Below are 27,439 nucleotides of genomic sequence, written 5' to 3' on the forward strand. Positions count from 1 at the left end.
AAAAAGATGGTTGCTAACAAGTGGCTAAAAGAGACTACATAACGTCATCACACTCAACAGCGCTGAACATCACTTAATAGCCTCACAGCGGTGGCGACGCAGCTGTAGTGTAGTTCGTTTTAGCCCAGCAGTAGCTTTTCACTTCTGGCAATTGTATTTAGGCTTCAAAAATCCTAAAAGAGGTGTTCATTTGTAAAGATTATCTTCCTGAATAAAACATGTCAATATAATAAAAATTTGTTTGCCACAGAACTTATTTTAGGCAAAGATAGAAAATCCAATGAATAAATCCAATGGAAAAACATCATCCCTGGGGCATTCTATATTTCCAACACCCTGCAACTTGCACCAAAACAATCTAGATTGATAAATTGCTCTATAGGTATTAGGAAAATATGTATTTTTGATTTGGGGGTGAACTATCCCTTTAAGGCACATAGCAATTGTTCGACCCCTGACTTAAGTTGCATATCGCACCCCTCATGCTTTCTCTCTCCCCACATCTCCTGTCTAGTTTAACTGGCTGCTCAACATAGGCAAAAAGCACACATAATAAAAAAAAAAACAAACCTTAATATTACCCAAACTGTCTGTTGTAAACATTCATCACAGTTTACAAACTGACCCTCTCTTTCAACATTAACCCATGATACTAAATATAGTTGTGTGCAAAATCTTTCTGTGCATTGATGCTAATAATGCTATTTTGGGTGTCCTAAAACAGGTACAGTGTCTACCATATGTGCATTTTGGAGTCACTCCCAGCACACAGCTACATTCAGTTTACATTTTTGAGTTGACCTTCACAAAGTTAGGCCAAACAAGTGAGCAAGAATAGGCCAGGCTTTAGTAAAGCCTGTGATGAAAGCCCACCACTCTTGTTTTTATTGTCCACTCTCCACCAGGCGGAGTGTTGTGGGAACTCTAGAGAGTTGTGGCTGCTGTTTGATCACACCATGGGAGTCTGACCTGTCAGTAAGTGGTGGCAAACACGGCCCACACACAGAGCAGCGAGCGACTATGCATGTATATGAGTGTATGTGTTTCCCACACGCAGCGCCACATACCTCACCAGAGGAGGCAGGTCACAACGTGTCAGAGTGCTGAGGATCCATAATGGCCATTTAGCCTTCAACAGCTAATATCAGCATTGCTGATTTACTAGGAATTGGGCTGTGTGGTCGCTGGAGTCAGGAACTGCTTTCATTAAACCTGTTTGACATTAGCTGGTATGAACATACAGCCGAAAAGATATACATATATTATACTGAATAACAATAAAATGAAAAAGAGATATTAAATATCCTGCCTAAGCTGCTTCCAGTACTGGACTCCATACCAGCACGCACCATACATCCCTCCATGTTAACTAGCATGGTACTGGCTCTGGTAACCAGCTGTTTCCAGCCAGGCGGAGTGACAAGGGACCGGAGGGAGCCATCGAAACTCCAGGAACTATGACAGAAGCGTGGTGACAAGTGACATCGACGCCCTCCCTCATGCATGTGTCCCCCACACTGCACAGGACAGCACCCTCAGCAACAAGACAAGACGGAGATCACGCAGCATGCTAGGCTAATAGCTACGATATGCTCTGCTGAAGTCAACTCTGATAGAGGACTGGCTCTGTGATCACTGCTGATAGGGGAACAATGTGACTCGTGGATGTCAGATTGCATATATGGAAAGGGCAGCTTGTCTCCTGGATACTTTCTGTACCCAGCGATGAAAACTTGAAAAATCTATGTAAAAAGTTAGATAAATAAGGAGCTGTAATTGCATAAGATTGGTTATCTGCAGGACTTGACCTCAGATTCACCTTCACAGCTTGGAAGTATCACAGTGGTGCTAATGGAGACCATGTTTGGTGTTTGCTGGATCTATTTACAGCAGAGGCACGGTGCAAACAACATGTGCTTGAAGGTTTGACTAAACACACATACAAAAATTGAACTTTGGCTGTTAAAGCTTTCTCTTTTACACACAAACATACACACACTGCCCCTGTGACCAACTGGAGACCAGAGAGACATTGACATGACCCAGATAATAGGCCTAAAGTCTTGCCTCTACAATTTGATCAATTTGCAGTTTCCTCACAATCGCAGCCGCTGTGCTGTCCCCCGCAGCTACTGTGTGGCCCCCCACGCCCAGCCATGCAGACGCATCACCGCTCGCCACAGCAAGATGCTCTGCCTTTCACCCCTTTTCCCCCCAAATCACTGCTAAGCCTGCCTGATGCCTGCTGCCGGGACACAAACGTGCTCTTGCTCCTGTCATCTCTAAGCAAGCACAGACAGGAGGGAAAAAGGCTGACAGTTTGTCTTGTACCATATGCCACGTGGCAGCAAAGCCTAACTGATATGGCCGGAGTTTGGGCCACAGCCAAGGGCTCTTTTTCTTTTTTTATCTATTTTATTCTCTTCTTCCTTGCATGTGCCTGTGTCTTGGGCGGAAATGTGAAACAAAATCACTGTCTGGCCCTCACCAGGTTGGATTTACTGTCTGGGCCCAGCCAGTGCAGGGAGCTGCTTTGATCGTTATTTGTGCAATATTTCAGACAGTACTCACGATAGGTCTAGCCACTGATAGTTGGAATAGCCAGCTCGGCGCAGACTTGCCGTGCTGAGGAGAGTCCAAGAAAACACTTTTTTTCCAGAGGGAGGAAAAACATGTTAGGAAGTAACTATCCCCTCCTTCTCCTTGCCTCCAGACATGTTAGTCTTCAGTCAAGCTAATCAATCATGGATTCACCTGTGGGGTCTTTCCATACACAGTGCAGGATTGGAATTTGAGCAGGGTTGTCAATAGTAGAGAATTTGCTTGTGCGACAGGCTTAGTGAAGGCAAATTTGTTGCTGCTGACGTTTTAACCCTTGAGGAGTAGCACTGCTTTGATCATTTGCCTCAGAGTGGAAAGACAGAGACCCTCAGGCTGCCAACTAATTTCAGTAAACTAAGGTGTGTGTTTACAGCTGACAAAAAGGAATAAATGTCGGCTGTTCTCCTGAAATTATAGGAATTTAGCAAACTGAATATGATATCCTCTTTTGTGCTCAAGAAAAAGAGACTGAAATATGGTTTGTCACTATGAAAGGGATTATGTGGAAGAGACCTGACTGGAAACAGGTTAGGTGATCAATGACACATCATCATTTTCAACACTGATTATTCAAGTTCTGTTTCCATCTGACATTAAGGGTTTTTTTACTGTGCGATAATGTGTTTAGCTCATTGTTTTTGTTTCTTTTCATCATTTGACTTTAATAAATGTGATTAAATACACTGCAACTGTCTGCATTAACGTGAAAAAAAGTGTGAATTAGTTGTCATAATTTGATTTGTGTTAGAGAAATGAAACTTTACAGTTATTGTTATCTTTTTCAGCACTTTAAAACCTAGAGTGACATCACTTCCCTTGTGCTGCTTTCAGATGCCTATCACATGTAGTTAATCCTTTGAGCCCGGAACAAATTGGTGGGATTTCTTTATAAAACTTGGGGATAAAGGGCAACTTGGTAAGAAATGTTCGACAAATTGCAAGAAATTAGTAGATTAATGATAATAATAAAATTATTATCATTATTATTATAAAAAATTTACAGGTAATTTTCTTGTTCCTTTTACTAATTTCTTGCGAATTTTGGGGTCATTTCTTATTTTGTTGCCACCTGCTTTTTCTCGTGTTTTTGAAAGAAATCAAGCCAATTTGCTCAGGTTTTAAAGGGTTAATGTATAACAGTAAGACAACAACAATAAACAGTTAGAGAAATAAAATCTTAACCCAGGGATTATTATCATCATCATCTTTAAAGGGACAGCTCTCCCCAAAATCAGAGAGACAGAGAGACGGGAAGAAGTGTTCTATCAATCTAGGTATAATCATGCAAAACAAGCTATGACTTTCTGTTATAGAGGACAAGTCTCTCAAATATTTAACTCCTAGACACCTTGAGAGAAACCTGCTTTAGCGCAATGTTGCTGTCAGTCAACACCTCCCTGATGTGTCATCCTTCGTAGCAGCTAAACTGGGAACTGGGACAAAGTGGTCACCATTTTCGCTCCGATGGTTCCCTTCCCGCCTTTGCCGAGGCAGCGCAAGAAGGTAGGAAGAAGGCAGGAGTTGATGAGAGAAATGACAGGTGAGTGACAGACGCCTTGAGGAAGAAGAGGTGGGAGTGATGGGGAAGGGTCGAAAGCATGCTAGCCGGGAAGGTGCAGCGTAGTGCCACAGGTAAAGAGATGCCAGGGTGGAAGATTGACGCACCTTGATGGCACTGGCAGGCAGATGTGACAAAGGTGAGGGGCAGAGCTGGGGACCTTCTGGGCTTCTCACAGCTGCTTCTTTGTTCCTGTGAGACAGATGCACAGAAAGCCAGCGTTACACTTCAGTCAACGCAATCATGTGTGTTCATTTGCACAAACATGCTCACACTCACGCAGTTTTGTAAAGCACAGAGCGCAATAACAACCCTAATTCTGGCTTTCTTAAATTGTTCCTCTATAACTTCTACTGCCTTTTTTCTTCCTTCAACCATTTCTGTCTTTCCGCTTTGCTGCTACAACTCCATAACAGGTGCCTGATGTCACCACTGACCGTGTCACCTTCTCCTCCCCTCGTAAATCTCCATTCTCTCCTTCTTCTACACCCATTCGAATTGAATTTTATGTTAATTTAACTCCAGATAACCCTTACATTAGCAGTGGATTCTAGCCATCTTCCTTCTTAGCTAATGTGGAGCCATCACAACCATTTGTGAGTCACCATGATGTGAGCGTTATGTCGTGTGGATAGTAGAAACAGTCGCATTTCCTTGGGTCCTTCTAAATTTTGTCTTTGTGGCCATATATGAAAAATGTTACAGTTTTACTCTCCAATATAGGCCTATAGTGTTTCAATTTGCAGCAACTTTTTCCATGTGCCAATTGTGCAGGTTTTGCGCTACTGTGGAAACTACATGGTGGACTTTGAAGAAGAGAACCTGCTCCATATGTAGATATAAACAGCTCATCCTAAGGTAGCGAAAATACAGTAATTCTCTGATAATTTTAAACATAAACATTTTAATGAATTTATAGTTAAAAGTGGGCCTGTGTCACATTTCTTTTTAAAGATGGGCCCAAAACCTACACACTGGACCTTTAAAGTAAAACTACTGAAAAACTCTACACAAATACACAAATCTGCTACACTGAGAGAATGACTTGTGAGTGCATTAGTTTGACATTTTTTGGCATAAGCTTATTCAATTTCCTGCCAAGAATTAGGATTGATACCAGTCTCTTCTGTGTACACTAATTATGAAGCTACAGCCAGCAGTCAGTTAGCTTATATATATATATATATATATATATATATATATATATATATATATATATATATATATATATATATATATATATATATATATATATATATATATTAATGATCACTGATTGTGTAAACAGACAGTTCAGTGAATGAACCCGAATCAACAATAGATGCCATCCACACAGCATCTAAAAACAATAACGCTTTTCCCCCTTGCAGATGAAATATGAATTAATTACAAGTATGATATTTTATTCAGGGGGCCTCAGTAGCGAGCGGGGCGCCCATCTGTCTCTCATCTCTCTAGTCAGCCATGTCATGTGGGACTGAAGTGAAAGAGAAAGAGAGCCTCTCTGATTGCCTGCCACCCAGCTCTTTGCTGCTGCTCAGTGTCACTGCCACTCACCCGCCGTTCTGATGTGTTCGTTCCCCTCCACCTACATTAACGTCATTCTTGGTCGACACACTCACAAATGGAAAGGCGTACAGGCCTCCGAAATAGGGAAAAAGGAAACGCTTCATTTATGTTTTAGGTGTACATGGACACTTGAAAGGCAGAACAAGAGTGATATATTTTATTATTTCCTTAAGTAGGCTTGCATTAACGAAAATGTCTTTGAATTTCAGCTTTTGAAATGTTATTCTCATACCCCTGAGGAACTGGCCTACAACCTGAATCCTGCAGTTGTTATCCTAGCAGGCTGGCTTGGGCCCCACTGTCAGTGAATGGATGTTTCAGGCAGACTGAGTGACGAGGTGCATAAGAGGTCAGCATTCTAAAGGGGCTACCAATTGGATCATGACCCATGAGGGACAGATATGGGCAAGGGATTTAGCCTCAAAGGTCACACCAGGGTCAAGGAGTGTCTTGCATTCCAGACTCCTAATCCTCTCCCTGCAGTCTGGAACGCCGGCCTTTGCTGCTCCACACATGCATGCCCACACACACATAAACACGTACACCTCTCACATACTCTGCTGAGTCTCTGTGCCCCGCGCGCCAACTAGCACAGGTTGTGGTGATAGATTGGATCAAGGGACTTAAAATAAATGTACGCCTCCTAGCCCCAACTCCTCCTCCTCTTTCCCCGACGTAGAGAAAGCTTTAGGTGCCCTCTCCACTCAATTCCCTGACCTTCCACTTATCCACCCACCTCCTACCGGGCCATCGAGTTTCCCCCATGCTGAGACACCGGAGTGCTGGGGATGTGGGTAATTTGTCAGGGCGCCCCAGCCCCCCACTTTTCATGTACGTGTGTGTGTGTGTGTGTGTGTCAGTATGCAAGTATGTGTATGCACTAGGGGGCTTTCTCCGGGAATCTCTCAGACTGTGTCGCCAGTCCGGGCGGTCCCAGACAAGTCAGTGTCAGGGGCTGCGTAAGCACTGCTCATGCTAGCAGCACTGCATTGGAAGCCGGGGCATCCTGGTCACGGCAATCTGAGCCATCCATCAGCCCGATGTGACGTGTGTGCCACCCAACACCGTGCAGCATTTGCGCCCCCCACCCCCCTAAACACTTATACATTACATGCACGGACACAGTATACAATGGAGACTATAGATGATTTTGGAAGCGGAACCTGTTGACATTTACTCTGCAAATCCCAGCACACACTCAAAACACACAAACACAGTGACAAAAATCGCTCCATCTGGGGCTCCACGTAACACAGCACTGTGTGTGCAGCAAGGCACACCAGGCATCAGCCTCCTACTGTTTGTGTTGGAGTGGCCCTCATGCTGCGCCTTCAATTGTACCCCCCACCCCCCTCCTCACTTCCTATCCCACTACACTATACCAAACAGAGCCAAATAAAACACAGGCTAACATAATGTAGCAGCATGTCAGTGGTGGGCCCTGGAGCAAGGCTGAAACATGAACCGCTCTGTACCAGCCATTAAGACAAGAGTAAACGCAGCTATGGTTTCTTCCTAGCCGTCCAGCCCTTATGTTGTCCAGTGTGGAGCCCGTGTGTGTGTGTGTGTGTGTGTGTGTGTGTGTGTGTGTGTGTGTGTGTGTGTGTGTGTTTGCCAGCAGCAGATTGAGTGATGTATCCTGTGTGGCTGTGGTGTGCTCAGTGGGCCAGAGAGAAGTCCCAGCAGGGGACTACTTCTCCCTTGGCCCCCAGGCCACTGCACTTCATCAATCTCTCCACTGGGAAAGGCCTGCCAGTGGATCGCAAGAGTTTCACACACACGATTGCGCTTACACAGAGAGAGGAAGCAAAAGCATACAGACGTATACAGGCTCCGAGGAATATGGTGGAGTGTTTAGGAAGTTTTGTCAAACACTTGGGAGACATTTGTTTTTTAAATTTTCTAACCTTCATTCACGCACATTCATTTTAAGCAACCTCCGTCCTTCCACTCTCATTTTATAAGCATTTATACATTGATTAACAAGTCAAAATTTTACTTGTAATATGTATTCTTTTAATATCTTTTTAATATTTGTTTAAAAAAAATATCTGTATGGTTTTTGTTAGATGTTCTTTAATGGTCTCATTTCCATTCTTATTTCTTACAAAGTCTTATTTAATACAAAGCAGGTATCAAAACACTCAATCCAAAGAGAAACGCATTTCGAAAATGTGCCTTTAAACAAGCCATCAGAATTAGGTATTAATAATTAATAATTTATGAGGTCACAAATAGAGGCTAAAATGTTTCAAACATTCACATAAACATTTTAAATGGGTCACTGTGTATTTCTCTTTTTCTTTAAGATTATTTGTTTGGCTTTTGCCTTCATTGCAGGTTAGTACAGCTTTGGGAGAGAGAGGGGATGACATGCAGCAATGGGCCACAGGTTGGAGTCGAACCTGCAGCCACTGCGGTGAGGACACAGCCTCTGTACAGCCCCTTTGTATTTCTTGTTAGAATGTTTTGCAGTGTAGGTGAAAAAGAAAGAGGGTAAATACAGGTGTACTCAATGGACAGTTTTAACAAAATTATGTGTTTTTTGGAAATTAAAGCATGTAAGAATATTCGAGTAGATACACAAAATACAAGTATGAAACTGTTAAAGAGTATAATATGGGACCTTTAAATATTACCCATAACGTAATCAAGCATTTAGCTTCACATCAGTCATTTATGACAAGATTACTGGCTCTTTTGCCTTAAGGAAGATTTGCATTTCACATATTGTATAAATCATGGCATTTAAATACAAATCTGCTATAAGTGTACTCATTTGTAGAGCATTTCTTAACTTTCCAAAGAAATTTGATGTATAATGTCCTTTGAAAAATAAAAAGAACACAAAGAAGATCATTAGATTGCAGATTTAAATGTTTTATAGGCTGATGTGGTGTAAATTCTCCCTCAGTCAGTCGGAGGGCCTGCGCTAAGTGAAAGGGTGTGGTGGTGGAGAATTCTGGCTCTGGATCCCATAATTGTCTGGAATGACATTGATGAGGTGAGAGCTGATAGCTGCTGTGTTCAGGCCTAACTCTTCTCACGGTAAGATACACTTGTGTCTGCTTGACAAAATCCCCCGTCATGATTTTAGTGGTTACGTCTCACATGATGCTCACACAATAAATTAAAAAGAATTAAGAGACATTAAAATGTGGTGTGGTTTGCTTGTCATCACTTTTGTTGCTTTAGTGGGGGGGGGGCTCCTGTCTATTCCCGTTCGCCTTGGAGTTAAAAGGAGGCACACAGGCACATGTAAGTTTACACATGCTCTGGCGCAGTTTCTGACCTCAGATGAGGGCTGGGTGTACAGATTCAGTGAAGGTGAGAAATAGTTAGCCTCCTCCTGAGTTGATGATGACTCCAAAACTTGAGAAACATTTAGGGAATTTCTCATGCCTCAGCGGGAAGCAGGGATCCCCTCTCACTTGCTCACAGAGCCCTCTGCATTCTGCAAAGATAGATTTAGAGGAAGAAAATCTTCTGGATCTGATTAAGAGATAGTAGGAGGAGGTAAGGTAAAACGTATAGCTAAATTCAAAAACAGTTTTAAGCTATATAGCGGAACATTATATGATATGCACTGAGCTATAGGTGCAAATCTTTAGCTGAATCTATGGCACTTTTTCAGTCGTCTATTCCAGCTAAGCAGCTTTCGGGACTTGAATCATTGCTTTGTCAAGTCAAGAGGAAGCTGTGGAAGGAAAGACAGAGAGAATAAATGAGCAAAACGGAATAAGAGCCAGAGCGGGTGAGGAGAGTTGGTTTACAGTGCAATCAGCATTAAGGAAATTGGTTTGCACTAGCGCTGTGAGTGGAGAGAGGTGATTGATGCTAAGCTAGGCTAGCAGGAAGGAAGTGGAGAAATTAGCAGCAAGCCAGGGCACTGAGAGCTGTCAACTACTTCCTGGTCAGTCTCGGGTGTGAAGTATGCGTCCACTGCCAGCCCTCATGTACCACTTGTGTTGGTTTTACACGGGCACACACACATTTGAAAATGCCATGCATGCATGCACACATACTGGGCTGGCATTTTGCATTAAGCATGAACTGTGCATTAACTGCATTACATGGAAACCTGAGCACAGCTTGACCCCACCAATCTGAAACTCAAGTGGAATATCTTGATTTAGGAGTGAGTTATGTGTGACAACTGTGTGCACAAGCTTGCTGGGAAGTGCACATACAATCACGGACACAAAGATCCTCACAAAACACTAATTTCTAGCTACTGAGATTCACAAAGAGCACACATGACCCCTTTCTTGATCTAAGCTCACTCGCCTCGGCACACAAGCCTTCAACGGCACATCAAAACAACACAGCACAGTCTCCGGGGCACTGTGTCAAAACTTGGCTTCATGCATGCCAACAGTGCAGCCACGTCAAGTCCCTGACAATAGCAGTAGTAGCGTACATGCAGTGTAATTAAGCAAGGCAACAGAGGACAGGCACAGAGGAGGAGAAGACACAGAGATGCCCTTGATACTTGGGTGTCGGCGCTGACAGCATTTCCTCTGACAGCTTCATCTCGTCGGCCTCCACAGAAGCCCTTACGTCTCCTGACATGTGCTTTACTCATCCCTGCCTGGCTTCTCTGTTCCCTCGACATGACGGGAGAGAGGGGATGGAAGGAGGGCGAGTTGGAGATGGATGAAGAGATATTGTGATGGCCAGTGCTTGTTGGTATCAGTGGTCAGAAAACAAGTCCATGGACACACTTGTCATTGGCTCTCAGTAGTGTTATGAAATGTTGAAGAATAATGAACTAGGGTCCTGGTGGCATCTATTGTAGTGGGAACTACCACAGTAGTATTTTGTTATGTGTTGTATTTTGTTATGTGTTGTGTCACAACTGTGCAAGATGCAGTCATGAAACTTTACAGATGTGTAGTTGAGAACAAAATGAAGGTCGAGTTTGAAGAAGAGTGTGGTCCAAGCAAGATGGCCGGAAGAGGGAAAGTAGAAGAATGGATGGGGCCATTTCCCCTCCACTTTACGCCCCTGGCCCACATTCGTTTTAGGTTATGGATTGCTGGATTCTGGCCAGGGTGATACTGTTGCAAGATGGCCTTGAGTTTAAAATTGTCACTGAAATATTTCAGTTTTTGCAAAGTTGATAGATTGATATAAAAACATAAATTAAAACAATATGAATTTAAAAAAGAGGCTCTACGTGATAGCCACTGCAGACCAAAGCTTTACGAGCTGTCTGATGAAGAGCCAAAGTTAAAAATTCAATTTATATGGACATTCTTCCAGACAAGTCATGTAGGGAGACCCTTTTTCCCCAATTGTTCAAGTGTGTCATTTAGAGCTCCCAATAAGTAAATGATCCAATTTTGTACTGAGGGCAGTTCGGGTATTTCCCAGTGTTGCAGTAAAGGATTCTATGACATTAAGACCATGAGCAAAAAAAAAACACACAGCAGTGTTGGGTCTGGCAGCAACAACCACTTTAGGTAAAATTTGTGAGAGAAGAGACAGAGTTGTGAGATATCTAACTCAAATATAGTAAAGGTTAATAGGATTCGATTTTAAAAAAAATCAACAGCAACATCTCTTTCCACAAACTAGTAAATAAAAAAATGCCATTTGGCCCCCAGCATCAGATATGATTGATTGTGCACCCTTAAGCATCTGTACGAGATGCACTGGGCTTTTATCCAATTCCAATTTACTTATGGTAAGTGGAAAAAGGGGGTGAAAGGGACAAGAACAGGACTTTGACCCATGAGAGGTGTTTGTGTCCCATGTGAAGCTGAAAGTCAAGGTCAAGTGATTTTGTTAAAAGTCCATAGTTTCCTGAGTTGACCTATGTCAAAGTCTTTTCCTAAACTTAACCAAGTTTTGTTGACTTAATCTAGCCGTCGACCCCCTGCATCAAGATACAATGCAAAAGGATGCCCCCAGCATCATCATGAAGTGTCAAAATACAATGAGAAGGGATGAAATCACATTGCAGAAACAATGTAATTTTTACTCTGGATAATCTCAAAGAACATACAGTTACATATTTTAAGGGCCATTTCTTCTTTGCAATCATTGTATCCAGGTAAAGACATCTTATTTTATATCTATCAGGAGGCAGATCTTAAAACTTGCCAGAGTAAAACCGAAAATATCTGCAGCGCTAGATACCATTAGGGGTCACTGTGAAAATATGTTTGGGTAAACTTTACAGAAAGACAGCAGGAAGACTGAGACAGAGAGAGACTAGCACACTGAAAGAGAGATGGCCATTTTACAGAAGCCCATTTTTTATAAAGCACTCCATTCCTCTCAGGCAGGATTGAGTTAACGTCCCTTCCCTCCCTCTCACCCTCTCATCTCTCCCCTGCCCCTCCCATTTCGCAGTGACTTGCTGGCTTGATTTATCTGATGGAAGGAATTCTGCACAGGGCTCTGGTGGTATCCCTATACTGTAACCTTTTCCCCCCACCAGATGTTCCTCTCTCAAAACACAGAAACGTTCATCCCAAAATCCACGCACAAACATATCAAGTGGTCGCTACATGTTGACGCGGGCCATGGCCAACAGAAGTGACAGGTCACAGTGACACGAGTGTTGGAGATCGGAGAACAGACAAGGAGGAAAGAGAGACCCAGACAGAACGACAGACAGAAGGAGGTGTCAGACATATGCTTGCGCCAGCTGACGACACCAGGATGACCTGGAGGAGTAAGGGGAGATCGGGGGCAGAAAGAGGTTGATAACTCCCACAAATGTTGTAATGGGTGATACTTTGAGTTCAGCAGTTTCCCTAGATCTGAGGGTCTGGGCTGATTTATTGTATCCTTCCTTTCATTTCATTTCTTTCCATTTTCCTTTCACATGCTTTTTTAATTGCTAAGCATTCCAACAAGGGGTGAAGTTGGCTTTTGGTGGAGCCACTGCTGATTTTTTATGATTGTAAATATGTAAATTATGGTATTACTGAATAGTCCTACCATGTACAAGCCTAGGGGTCCTAAGCATAAAGTTGTCCCCAATCCTCACTTGTCACTCAAATCAACTCGGACCAAGCAAGAAGAGACTCAAAATTACCAAAAAAGAGAAAAAAATACTGTAAAAAGATGTCATGGTCCTGCAAAGACACCCAAAAAAATGACAACAACAGACAAAACAACCACAAAGACTCAAAAATGACAGCGAAGAGACACAAACCAACCACAAGGAGATGAAAAATGAGACACAAAAGAACTGGAACACAGGAACTGCAAAGAAACACAAAAAAACCACTGCTACGAAGTCCCACAAAGATACAGATAAGAACCACACAGAGATACAAAAGAGCAACAAAACAACCAAAAAGATGCCTAACAACTACAAAGAGACACAAAACTACCACTCAATCGGTTTGTCTTGGTGCAAAGTAGGAGAGGTGATGGGGCCCTTTGCATATCTGTGCCCACAGGCCCACTGTCTCATAATCCACCTATGATGTAAATTAATGCATTAGCTTGGCATGCAAACGAATAACTAAAAAATAAAGGCTTCAAGTCTTGGGTAAGGTTAAGCTCGAAAACTTGGCTGCACCAGACACGGGTACTGCAGGGTTCAGGTTTCAGTTGTTGGCTTGTAGAGAACTGCACTCAGCACACCTCACACAGTATTTAGGCGCATGAACATATTCATACATCTGTGGATTTGTGTGTTCCGTTTATTGGGAAAGGAGCACATACATCACCAGTAAGAGAGAGCAGGAAAGAAAAAGATGATGACAATCTTGATGACGATGATGGGGGGTAAGCTATGTCAAGGCCCTGACAGCTTTGACCGCCTCAGCCAATATTTGTCACTTTCAGCGTGCATGAATTCTTGATTTGATGTGCCTTAATTGATTCAGCTCTGCCTGGCACTGTCTGTCTGTCTGCCCCCTCCCTCCTCACTCACTCCCCCCTTTTCTCTCCCCAACTCTTTTTCCATCTATCTTTCTATTTCTTCACCTCTCTACGTAATATCACAGGGAATACAGAGTCTAGGCAGACTAAGATTAATGCATTGGAGGAGGAAGAGCAGCCAGCGATACTGCCCTCCCTGTGACCTCCTCCATGACACAATGAGCCCCAAATGGCAGATGTGACGGAGGATCAAGTGCTTCAAAGTAAGCCAGGCAGAGATAAAACCCAACAGGCCCCTTGGATGATGAACAGGTTTTGTAGCAGGAAAAAGCCATCATGTAGCTACCATGACACCTGGGCTTTGGTGCACAGGCCCAACACATGTCACATCATGTAGCTAAAGGTGGGGAGGGGGGGGCAGAAAGGCTCATGGCTCATGAGCTTAGGTGGACTTTATGATTAAAGCGCTGGTGTATAATGTGTAGCTTGTGCCCGTTTTAAGTGTACTAGTAGGACTTGATTATCAAGATGTAATTTTGTAGTAGGATTTGTATTTCCTATACCTGTACTTTGCTACACAACCATGCAGTGGTGAACCTCTGTGGGTTTTTCCATTAATTTTCTTTCTTATTCAGTTATCAGTTTTAGTAACAATCAATGTTTTAGGTATTTATTTCCCAGATAGGATTAACAATTATCAGTATCAGTTTCACACAGCCTGGTCTCCTAGAAATCCCATTTATATACAACTTATGTGAAACAGCAACTATGTTTTTGAGGGGAAATAATAATGATTAGCATTTTCTATTTTCTATTAACATAATGAGGAACAGTTGCTAATTGCTATTACCTGGCAAGTCACAAAAATGATGACATTGAACATATATGTTCATAGACAACATATTTCATCTGTATTTTGTATTTATTTTTATTATAACCTCTTTTTGAATGAGGTGGGAGGGTGAATTCTGTATTTTTCAACCTTGACCCTATTTTCTTATGTATTTGTATCTCAATTACGTGATAGAATTACTTTTTACTTTTAGTTTACAATTACTTTTTTTAAAAAAAAAAAAAAATTGGCCTAGTATTGAGCGAGACCACTGCAGCCAGCAGCAGTGAAACAGGCTGCAATGTAACATTATTAGGCAATGCACATCATCAATGTATTCCCAACAGGCTCAGGTTGTTATTCAAAGTATCAATAAACATGATGGAAAGGATCACTACAGAGAGACACCTGTTGTTAAAAAGTAAAATCCTTTCTGTTTAACCAGAAACAGTGCCAAAATCGTCATCACAAACCCACCAGACTCCATTTAAATAAACAGGAATTTTATCATTGCAAAACACACTTCAATCAAAGTCTACGGATACAAAAAACAACCAATGAAAAACATTTTTGTTCTTTTTTCCACTGCCCAAACAATCACCAACTCAGGTTTGATTAAAATAAACCCTAAATTTGCCCTGTTATGTGAAAATATGCTGGCTCTGTACACCCTAAAATTACTGATTATTTAAATTGAGTCTGGTGGGTTTGATGGTGGAGAATTCAGGACTGATTCTGGTAACACAATGATCTTTTTCTTGAACTAAAAGGTTTATTCCTGTACCGTTCTTTCCACAATGTTTTCAGACACCGATAATAACAATCTGAGCTTGTCAGTGGCAAAGACAAGCACTTCTAGTAGACGTAAACTGACAATGCCAAATGCCCCTTGTGGCTACACTGCAGTCTGTTTCACCATTGTCGGCTACAGCGGTTGCACTCAATACTAGACCTGTACTGTACTGTACTGTACTACTATAACTGTTCCCATTTAGACACAAAACATGGGAAAATAGGGCCCAGCTTAAAAAACGCCAAAGTTACTCCACCATGACCAGCTCACTGAAAATGTAATGTAGTAAATGTATGTGTGTTTCATTAATTCAAAGAAACTGGTCTCCAGACAGCCAGTACTTCCTTACCACAATATAATTATGAAAACAGTCCAGTTATATACAAATGTAATTTTGAGGTAACAGGATTGCTCTATGTGCCCTGTTACCATGGTGTTCAGGCCAAGGTTAACTGTTGTATGTTTCACACAATGCGTGTCTTTTTTCAGGCCTGCATTGTTGCTGGGCACGTTTACCTTGGTTGTTCTCAAATAATCCATGCCCACTACAGAGAGAAGCACATTTCCTCTCTCTGTATTGTGATGGTAGAAGTATGCAAGGTTTGAGTGGTTCCCACTAGAAGGGACGCCCTCCTCCTCTTCTTAGCCTTGGACCAAATGAATGATGAGGGAGTAAGAGGGACCGAGAAAAACTTGTTTCGTAAAAAAAAAAAAAAAAAAACCTTGTCTGTCTGTCCGTATGTGTGTGTGTCTGCCCGTGTGTGTGTGTGTGTGTGTGTGTGTGTGTGTGTGTGTGTGTGTGTGTGTGTGCAAGTGTGTGTGCACGTGTGTGTGTCAGAAAGCGTGGTGGTCATAGACTTTTCAATGACAAACAAGAAAAAATCTTGGATAAACCTTTTCATGTTGAAGTATTGCAAAAACACCTTTGAACAGTGGATTACTCAGAGCACAAGGTACTTCAGAGCGCTCCCCCAAGACACCCACCAATTGTCCATGTGTTGAAAGCTGCTAAATTTCCCATAATTCCCTTTTTGAACAGAGCGAAAAAGGCCTACAGAAGATGAGAGCTCCAGCATACATGTACAAACGCCACTAATAAATGTGAAGATGCTCGCATGCTTTTTACAGAAAGTATAATTCTATTTTATCTGCTGTTTCATGTTGGGTCCATTCAAGTAATGTGAGATACCTTTAATCTCAAGACAGGTTTTCCCATTTTATGATGAGTTGTGGGTAACACTCAAGTGGAGAAACAGAAGGAGCCGCGCTTTCTTTACAATAAAGCACAGAAGACCCGTGCTGAACCTGTCAGCTTGAAATTTAAATGCATACTCGATTGCTTTTAAAGTGGGTGCCACTGATATCCTGCCATGATGTTAAGGCTTTTTTGATGGGTGGTAAAAGCCTGAGAAAAAAACTTCTTTCAGGCAAAGATGAGGAAGGTGTAATCGCAAAGGAACACGTTGTAGTTTTATTAAAAGGAGCATCTTGTGTTCCAGCCCGCTCCGCTCCAACCCCCACGCATTATGTCGCTGTGCTGATGTCACATTGATTATGCTGATTGTAAACTGCCTTTGTTTGTCCCTCGCTCCCTCCCGTCACTCATCCATCTGCGGGAATGAGCAGGAGTCACACTAAAAGCCATCTTTTCCATGTTTTCTGCATTTTCAGGTCGTGCTGCAGATAACACCAGTCCCACTGGAGGCCAGGGCGACTCCTCTTTTCCTTTGCACTCCAGTATATTAATTGCTTTTTAATGTTTCCCTTCTCTCCTGAAAGTTGTTGCATACTAACAAATCAACAACAATAAGGTTCTTTTTTGCTGTTGCGGGCCACAGCCAAGACTAAAAGGGTGCAGTTACTGAATAATCCATGCAGGGTGCATTGGAATGAAGGCTTCAAGCTGGTAGCAGAGGAGCGGAAACAGGAGGCCATGTGGCTTTCTTTATGCTTCGTCCCAAGTGTCCTCCACTCCCAGCTGTGCGCATGTCACAGAATGGGACTTTGGTGCAAGCAAGAATGAGAAGATGTAATACTGATCCAACTTATCCAGCTAACCCAATAAAGCATTGTGACATGCCCCCTCCCTCTTAAGCCACAACAAAATAAGAGTTTTTAGCATTCATTTTTAATACGGGTTATAAGGAATAAGCTGTCTGTTCTGCACAGCTTGTTAGATGAACTGTAACAATGTATTATGCCTTAATTTTAGGGAAAGAGATTGTAGCATATGCTATAAACCCTGGATCTTTCAACAGGAGTTTTCAGAGTTGCTGCAGGAGGGCTGCCAAATTACTGATTTATATATATATATATATATATTAAGTAATTAATTATTTAAATGAATTTAATTTTTATATCTGAAAATACACATTAACATGAATCCAACATAATATTACCAACAATAAATAAACCTATTCATGAAAAAAACAACATTTAATTTACAGTACATGACATAAATAATAGACTAACTGTTTACGCATTAATCTTTGTTCAATCCAGGTGCCAAAAGAAGGGCGCTGGGCTTTGAAGCCAATTTTTGTGACAGCCAAACAGTGGAGTATCAACTTAAATGTCCATCTTGCAGTCGCCAATCAAGATTGTGGAGCACTTAACCAGAAGTAGCTGGCTCAACCAACGGAAGTCTCTAGAAATACAGGCTGACAAGTGCGGAAACAGTGCCTGATCAACCAGGTAATTTATATGCAGCAGTTGAACCATTTTGACTTTAAGCACCACTAAGCAGCTATCAAAGAAATGAACGGGGCCCTGATGCCTGTGCTGTATCCTGTTCCCTTTGTACATCAGTGGTGTAATCATGCAAACTAGCTCGCACTAAATTACTGTGCAGCTTATATTTATAACAACGAGGTGAACTAGTTAGCCAACATTTACTATGGAAACATATTGGCCAAATAGCTTTGTACTTATTTCAACTATAAGGCCATTTTTATGAGCTATAATGGATCATTTTGTAACTTCTCGAGCAGGCGACTCTGACATATTGTCCAGAGTCCACTGGGCAAAGTGTGAGGCTAATGCAACGAGCCATGCTACAACTGCTGCTGACTTAGCAGCTACTATAGGCAAGCACATATGAGAGAAGACCAGAAAAATCAGAGAATTATTTCAAGTGCAACCTAATGGCAACCTCCAAAGATGAAAAATGAAGCCAACAAAGAAGTGCCCAAATAACTTCAGTTCATCGAATATGAGGCTGGCTCCAAAACAGAGTCAATGCCCATAGATCCCCAAATAAAAAGACCCAACTTTGCAGCAGAAATAAACATCTTTCATGACAACTATATGGGGGGTGAATATTTTTATAACTCAGCCATTTACATTTTTTTAGGCTTAAAGTTAAGCTTATTTAGGGGCAGTACTGCTTGAGTGACAGGCTGTCTGTGAGGTGTTGCTACAATCTGTGAGTCAGATCTATCCCTCGCTCCTCCACAGCTCCACACTCTTGTCCAAATATGAGTCACTTTTGGCTAAAATAGAAAAAAAAAATGATGTCGACAGCCAAACTGCTGGACTTGGGTGTATCACAGTAGCTACATTCATTATTTATACAGTCTAGATTTTGTAATAAATTCACTAGTGAGATATATTCACCTATCCTGTAACATTTTCAGACAATAAAAGTTGCAACTATATACATATTTTCATATTTTTGGTGTCCTTGTTTAACTATGAAAAGCCATATATCTGCCTTAAAACTGTAAGATTGAGAAGAAAAGTCTGCTAACAAAATGATTATGTGATGAATTAATTTGTTGCAGGCTTAAGCCACCCTTTGATATCTCTGCTCAGTAGCCTGCAGCAGAAACGAGAGCTCTTAGTGCTTAAGCCATTAACCTACGACTTGCCGCTGCTTGTAACATGATTCTTGCTCGTAACATACAAGGGAAGCAAAGGCGGAGGTAATCAGACGTATTTACAATTTTGTAATATGAAAGAGGTCATAACCCAACTACATGATTAGCAGACTTACTGTAACTAATGACATTATACTTTCAGCTATGTCTGTGATTTGTTTGGGATATTTGGCGCCTACTGTAATGCATCTACTGTACTTGTTGAAATGTAGTGCCCTAATTTTGAGTGGAAGGTTCTTGATTTTTGCCCTTCTTAATCTTTGTTTTTTTCCCAAATAGCGACAGAAAGTATTCTTAAGCCATACAGTCGAAGAAAAAATATGTTTATACAAATCAACAATAACATCAGGGCTGAGAAAACTATCCTTAGTAGTGAATCATAGTACAAATCAATGCTGACTGTGGTCTTGGTTCTGTACTATGCTTATGGAACATTTTTTACTTCCATATAAAAATCATGTAACATTAACCTAGAAAGTAAAAGTACAGTTTGTTTGGGAGATTGCACACCCAAGCAACAACACTGCATTGAGTGAGGAACGCACGGGGTGCAAGGGGGGTCATCAGCGAGTGTTTGGAGCTTGAGTTACAGGGCCAGCATCTGCCATCCGGCCATCAGGCCCTCATATCCATCACTGGCCGATGGCGTGGTGCAGCCCGGCGTTTGTAAAAACACCCAGAGGAAATGGAGTCTCTGGGCCAGACAAGAATAAAATTAGCTTGATGACTAAGTTCCTCCTCAGGTCCCAGCGGGAATAGAACTCTGCCATTTGTTTTCATTACTTCCCTTGGCTGTAGATGGGAGGACGAAGTGTATGTGTGTGCGCGACTGTTTATGTGCATGTATGTTTAGAGTAGCGGGTGCATGTTGTGTATGTCTGCTTCCATCCCTGTGAAAAAAAAAGCACTGCACAAAAACAGGCTTTTTGTCATTTCCAGTACTGTATGGGTTTAATCAAACATATTCACTCGTAAACACAGCACTTCCATTCCCAACCTCCTTCCATGTATATTTGTGCTTGGTCTGTAGAGGTGACATTACTGTCTGGAATTGTTCCACCACCCCTCATGGCATACAATATTGGCTTTGGCCACTTTATTGCATTTGCCTCCCAATATCTAATAAATACGCAAAGGTTATAAAAATTGATTTGCTTGCAAATGTGTTTTCATTTATTCTCAGTGCTATGACCTAAGCCAACTTTTGCTGAACTAAATGTGCAACCGGTTCAGTTTTGGTGGTTGATATTAGTGTGAAAACTATAATATACTTTTCAGGCCCAAGATTAAATTGTGACTATTTTCTATACACACCCTGCCAATATCACCAAGTTGATCCACTGTAAAATCTGATAAGTTGATGTTACTTAAACTAACTATGGGAACCAATTGCTTTGAAAAAAATAAAGTAAATATAACTATTTATCTTAATTTATGCTTACTTTGTATCTAATTGTTAAGTTTACTTACAATTTAGCAACATTTACTTAATTTTGTGACGTTGTTGCATCTTAAAAATGAAAGTTTAAATGACTTAACTTGATCATCACAAAGAGGATTTTGCCAATGATGAAGTTAGGGGATCTTTGAGTTCTGTTTTGTTAACTTGTTTAAGAATATACAATTATGACTGACTAGTTTACAACCAGTGGGCTACAGATATATTACACAGTAAGCTTGGTTTCCTGAAGTTGCTAAAACTTCGAAAGAGAGCTTTAATTAAACTTGTCATATTTAAATTGCAACAACTTCACAAAATTAAGTAAATAAATATACATTTTATGTAAATGTAATAATTAGATATAATGTAAACATAAATTAAGAGAAATATTTAAATTTATTTACATTTTTCAAAGCAACTGGTCTCCTTGATTTTTTAAAAGTAAAATCAACTTGTTTGTGTTTGACTTTACAGTGTCATATGAACATAATCAATTAGTTTTTAAAAGATTGCTCTGCATGCATTATAATGGGACTCTAATCATGAAAGAAATAAAGATTAAAAAGTAAAGACAAAAAGTTTGTTAATTCAAATAGATACAAGGTAAACACTTAATCATAAGCTCCTGTAGTTCTGATCATGTATAACGTGCATGCAATATTTGCTGAGAAACACTGTTAAAGGAACTATTTATTTTAACTTAAAAAAAAGAATTAGTGCTCGGGTGCCTCAAAATTTTAAGTTTACTGAATTTAAGAAAACAAGTTGAATCATTACAAGATTATCTCAACTCGTCTTCTCAAATTCAGTCCACTTAAATTTTTCAGGTAGCCCTGACACTAACGTTTTTAAGTTAAAATAGTTTCTGACTACAGTGTATTAAAACATCAATTGGCAACTAAACAGCAACCCATGCTATTTCAGGGTCCCTGCATGCTCACACTGCAGAATAGCTGGCTTTGTTTGTACTAAAGTAGCACAAAATAGAACGGCAGAGAAAGCAAGGAAGTGCTTCTGTAAACAGAGCAAGAAACCTCAACACATACAGAAATAATGTCGGCCATATTTACTACTGTCAAGCTGTGAGAGCACCTCTGAACTTCTTACAAATGCATTTCTCTGCTTTTAATACCTCAGGTCTTGTTACTCTCTCTTTCTCTCTCCCTCTCTCTCTCCCACACACACCTCACAGATTAGTTCCAGCTTTTACCCAGGGTGCCTGTTAGAGCTGAAGTGAAGACATCTTGTACTTCTTTAAAGCATGTAGCATTAACACCTTTGCCCCCTGTGTAAACCCTGAGTAGTGACCCACAGCGGAGAGCGAGAAGCACGCAGCTCTTTGGGATGCAGCAGTGTATAACCCGCAGACCTGTGTGTAAATGTTACTGCAGCACTTTTCAGTCAAAGCTTAGATAGGAAGGAAAGAATCAGGAAAGGGGATATTGGAGGTGATGGAGAAAATGAAAGTGTGTGGATATGCATGTATGTGTGTGTGTGTGTGCGTGCGTGTGTGTATGTGTGTTTGTGTTCTTTGGGCAACTCAGTGACTAAACAGGCCAGGAGACTGGTGTGGAAAAGGCCTTGAACCAGAGGTGTGAACAGAGAGATCCGCTCACACATTTGGCACATAACTGCTAATTTTTCTTTTTTAGTTTTGTCGCCGCCTCTGTCCATCTGTCTTCTTCACAGGCAAGCAGATGTAGTTTATTTCAAGACCATCAAAGGATTGTTTCACCCAAATTACAAGTTTTCAAAAGGGATATTTAGCTATTCAAACATGTTTGAAAAGTAATTTAAAATTAAAAATAATTACAGTAAGTTACTGTAAATGGGATAGATTTCTACACCCTGTTTAAAGGAAACTACACTGTAAAATGTGATACAACTGAGATGAATTGAATTCTCTTTGTGCTGCTAACAGCTTTAAAAAATTCAATTTAAAAGGTTTCAACAGTAATTTGTCTTTCAAGAAACTATGCCCTGATAATCCAAACATGTCAATGTCAACAGTTTTAATGGTGCTACTTTCTACTGAAGAAATAGACTGCATCTCTGCAGTCCTGTGAAAACTATTTATTTAAAAAATGTCAAAACTGTCAACAGCATGGATTATCTCAGGTAGCACAATGGAGGATGATTCTGGAAAGACACACACCTATTGATTTTTTTTTCTTCTTGATGCTAAAAGCGCCATATATGATAGTCTTTTTGCCTTTATGTTTTACTGTGGGAGCAAAAAGTGCCAAAGCACGAATCAATAAAGCCAAGCAATCCATACAGCTAGCTTTGTTTGTTTGTTTTTTAGAATTGGGCGAAAGACCCATTTTATGATAATTTTAATTCTAATTATATTATTTATTTTATTTTACTTTATTTTTTTAACAATATCAAACTCCTGCTTTTGCAAACAAAATCTGTATCTCTCGACATAAATAGAAATGGAATGATGTGGATGTGGAAACACAGTATAAATATAGAGTGCATGTGAACTGACCATGGCACAGTGAATTTAAATCTGCATTTATAGGAAGGACAGAGAGAACACAGATCACGGAAGAATTACACGACTTCCCAGAACCATTGTTGGCTGAAAGGGGGAAGTGATTTACTCTAATGTATCTCTGTGTTGTGTCCTTGTCCTCCCATGACTGGCCTACACACCAGCAGTTAGGGGTCCTGCAAAACGTGGGTCAAGGAGAGTGTGTGCACATGTGCGTGTGTGTCGGACAACAAGAGAAAGAGAGAGCGAGAGGGGGAAAGAGAGTTTGCTGGTGACGACGAAGTCAAATAAAGGGAAGAAAAGCTCCATTTCCCCAGCTAAATGTACCCTTGGGAGGCGTAAGGGAAGGAGAGAGAGCAAGAAAGAGAGAAAGGTTATGAACCGACAATACTCCTGCAAGGCTGCAGATTTACAACTACCAAGCCCTAAGAGCTCTGCCATGCTTATTTCTACAGCCAGTTAAAACAAATTGCAGCCATGTTTCAATCACCCACATCCTCTTCTTGCTCATCCGCTCAGGCCGGGCTTTTGGCTGCTGTATTATTTCTCTCTCAATTACTCCTGAATAAATACTTTCCTCCAGTGAGGCAATCTTCATCCACTGGAAAGTCCCCACATGCTGTACATACACCCACACACTCCCAAACCCCAAGTGCTCTCTCCGCTCCCTTCTTTTCTTCTTCTGTCAACTCAATCTGGGGTGAGGTAAAACGGAAATGGGCGCATTGTTTTTAGAAACTGTCGGCACTTTTAAATTTTGTTTACTTGCATTTTATCATTGGTGTGCATTAACTTTGTTTTTACTGGCAAAATTTCATTATTTGCTATTCTTTTGAACAAAGGAAAACATGTATTGACTTCCATATCGAGTGAAATTCCTGACCAATGGAGGCATGGCTGAGAGCACCAGAAAATGAATAAATACTCCCTCTTTTGTATGTTTGATTGCGAGTTGTGGTAGAAACCGTTCGTAACCCGATCTGCTGTTTGATTTGGGTTCAAATGAGAGAGAGCAATGTCGGGCAGAAGGAGCGGGGCGGGGGTAGAGGATGGTTGGGGGCAGGTATGGGGTCACAAGAGTGTCTTTTTCATGTTGCAGATTAGAAGCAGATGTCAGTGGGATTACACCACCAGTGTCATCACTCACCCCACAGCTCCACCTCCATCCATACAGACTCATTGTACACACACACACATGCAAAGAGGGTTAGAAAGGATTCACAGAGCTCTCAACCATCCACAGAGCAGTGAATAAGGAACATCACCAAATGACGTGATGCTGAACCAAAGAAAAGTTGTACGAAAATATATTAAGCATGGAAGCCTAATTCTTCAACAAATCTTTCAGTTGAACACGTCTTTAAAATGAATAAAATGAATTAAAAAACATGGGCACAACAGGAAAAACACACACTCCCTCACAAGCTCCTTAAGGGAATTCAGGAATGCATTTATTGTGAAGCAGCTGCTGGAATGTGATGGAAGTGTTTAGTCACCGAATACTGACTTATTGCTCCATGAAAGTTCATCTTAGTCTAGATTTGTACATTTTTTTGTTGCTTTTTTCTACTGAATCAGTTTGAAATATTGCCAGGGAGGAACAGATTTCATTACAGCTCTTGACAAAGCATGAACAAGTTAAAGCTTTTTTTGTTTGCCTTTGGCATGACGGAAGGGAATCTAGTTCATGAATGAAAGAAGCAACTACTCACTAGATTCGTTTGTTTGATCCAGCTGAACCGAACACTTGCTCCCTCAATGACATGGTAGCATCAATTTCATTCGTGGTTAAAGGATCGAAGTCACTAATTCAGATGCTCAGGAGGTGAAAAGAACTAGTTCATATTAACATAGGAGCTAAATAACACGAGTGGTGATTAATTATCAAAGTGCTTAATTTTCAGAAATGCCTATGGTTGTACTTTATAACCATGTCACATAGGCCTAGATTTGGTGGGGTACAGAGTGGAATCTAACAAGACTTTTATTCTTACACAATTACAAGCATTTCCACCATAAATTGATCTAGAAAAAACAATAATTTATAAACAACAATGCCAAAGCTACCTTTCTTGGCAGTATGATAAGCATCAGGCAGCGTCAGTTTGTAACACAGTATTATGATATGCCACCAGCTGACCGACATAGGTCCAACAAACCCCAGACTTTCACCCAGTAGCCTGGTGTTCGCTTCCCGTATGAATGTAGAAACAAACCATGATGCTCTTTTCTAAACCTAACCATGTGTATTTGTTGACATTCCCATTGCAGCATCCAAGAATGTAAACAGCAGATGCAGGAGGATATCTAAAGTGTGATATATAAACGCAGAAGCCCACTGACATACTGACAACATGTGGGATGAGAATGTTTTGCCATGTCATAACACTGACAGAAAACTTAAGTTGAGCGTATGATTATCGCCGAAAGAAGTGGTCAAGATCAGGTTTGTGTGGCCTTCAAAATAAAGGCTTCTCATCTTACTGCCTCAAAAATAAAAGACTGACGCCATCAAATGTGACTTTCTTGACCTCTGATGGCATTTTTTATTACACTAATGATACCATAATGCTGCATCCCTCTCTAATGTCTTTACGTCATTACACTCATGTCCCCAGAGCCACCCCCACCACTGACCTCAGCGCCATGCACCTCCCAGCACCTTGAAGTGGTCCTGGCCCGCAAGATAAACGATGTGACGGAGGAACCGCTGTCTGCAGACAGCTTACTGGAGCACCTCTGAAGACGCTGAGGGCCGACAGGGTCTAATCCTGAGATCATTGGACCCCTACATGTTTGAATGTGTGTGTATGTGCATGTGAACATTGTATGTACAAATGTAAGGAAATACTTATATAATGCCAATATGTGAACCAAGACAATGAATGTGGTACTAGCAGGCATGGTCTGCTTGGCCTAAATGTCAGCAGAGTGTGTTGTGTGGTGTTGGAACAGAAGACAGAAGCCCAGAGGCTCCATAAGACATAGCTATGAGGAGTAAAAGCTGAAACATATAGCACTTATTGGTCCTGACAGGAACCACACTGGGGCTGTGAGTACAGTCACATGTGCTGAGAACATCACCACATCAAAATATGATATTTTGACCACTGCAACCAGCTTATGAAGCCTGGAAGCCTTTTTTCTGGTGAAGGTCAGAGGTCTTGACTGGATGTCAGAGGTAACTGTGGATCAACTATGACCATAGGCGTTCATAAAAGATTTATGATCATATGAATATGGGAGCAGCTTTGCTAGAAAAGTGTTGTTGGGAGTTAGGGACGAAGACCAAGGAGAAAGAAAAACAATTGGATCACTTGATATCATAATAAAATAAAATATGCAAACCATTAGTTACAGCTAATAATTAGAATTGTCATTAAGTCCATGTATAGACCAAATCACCTTAGTCGCACTAACAGCAAAAGTCACTTCAAAGTGAAAAACTGGTTACTGTTTTGAACTGTGGAGATATGTAAATTCAGCAATTTCTGTTGTCATTTTCAACCAAATCTACTGGCACAAAAGCTATGAGTTGCTGTGGACAAGACCGCAGCAAAACATATTTTAGCCGCTTAAAAAAATAAAATAAAATCAATATCAGTTTAAGTGTACACTATTTGAATAATTGCTCTGCTTTACCTTACACAATAGCTGATCGAGGCAGCGGTAGAATAGAAACTCTGCTGTTCATTGGGAGTAAAATGTTTCTGTCAAAAGAGTCTCATGTTTGTGATATGAATGCTTCATATCAGTGTCGGAATAAGGGCTGTCTTATGGCAAGGTAAAGTGGTGTAAATATTCTAAAGGTAGCAAATTCTTAAACTGATATTGATTTTTTTAGGTGACTTAAAACTAATCAATAAAGGCAGAGTTTGCTCAGCACTGTTTGATTATATGTATGTGAAGTGTGTATTGTATTAATTGCCCAAATAATCCTCACTTCAGGAATTTGAGACTAAAGTTCTTGAAGATCAGTGACTTTAACTAACACATTAAGGTTAATTGCAACATTAAAAAAAATACAGGTCTACACTCTAAAATACAAAACAAACCCTTGATATGCAAATTAAATTAACCTTGATCGAAATGCCAAAGAGAAGAAAGTGTAAAGAAAGCTTGGCCATTTATGTCTCATCTGTGAGCAACTCATTTCTTATAGTGATCATTTGTATTACCCTTGATGATGGTAGCAACAGGATGAGTTCAGAAAGATAAAGTAATGTGTATGTCTGCGTGTATCAAAAAAAGAATTTAAAAAACTACAAGAGCAGACCATTTTATGAGAGTTTTATCAGGAAGAAGACACGGAAGCTCATAAAGTGGACTTGATAAGGCTGTGTGTGTGTGTGTGTGTGTGTGTGTGTGTGTGTGTGTGTGTGTGTGTGTGTGTGTGTGTGTGTGTGTGTGTGTGTGTGT

The 27,439-nt window shown here is 40.9% G+C and overlaps 1 long non-coding RNA gene across 3 annotated transcripts in view; it reads right to left on the bottom strand.

Moving 5' to 3' along the window:
- LOC148186193 (uncharacterized) overlaps positions 1 to 27,439 on the bottom strand; it is a 201,014-nt gene that overhangs the window by 115,936 nt on the left and 57,639 nt on the right. For all 3 annotated transcript variants that reach the window (XR_015775188.1, XR_015775190.1, XR_015775189.1), the window contains exon 4: positions 4,267 to 4,351. This is a non-coding gene — a long non-coding RNA (uncharacterized LOC148186193). The remainder of the gene's footprint in view (positions 1 to 4,266; positions 4,352 to 27,439) is intronic.

The sequence above is a fragment of the Plectropomus leopardus genome, chromosome 20 (assembly GCF_026936395.1).
Source record: "Plectropomus leopardus strain MGB_pleo_1.0 chromosome 20, ASM2693639v1, whole genome shotgun sequence".
Taxonomy (NCBI): Eukaryota; Metazoa; Chordata; class Actinopteri; order Perciformes; family Serranidae; genus Plectropomus; species Plectropomus leopardus.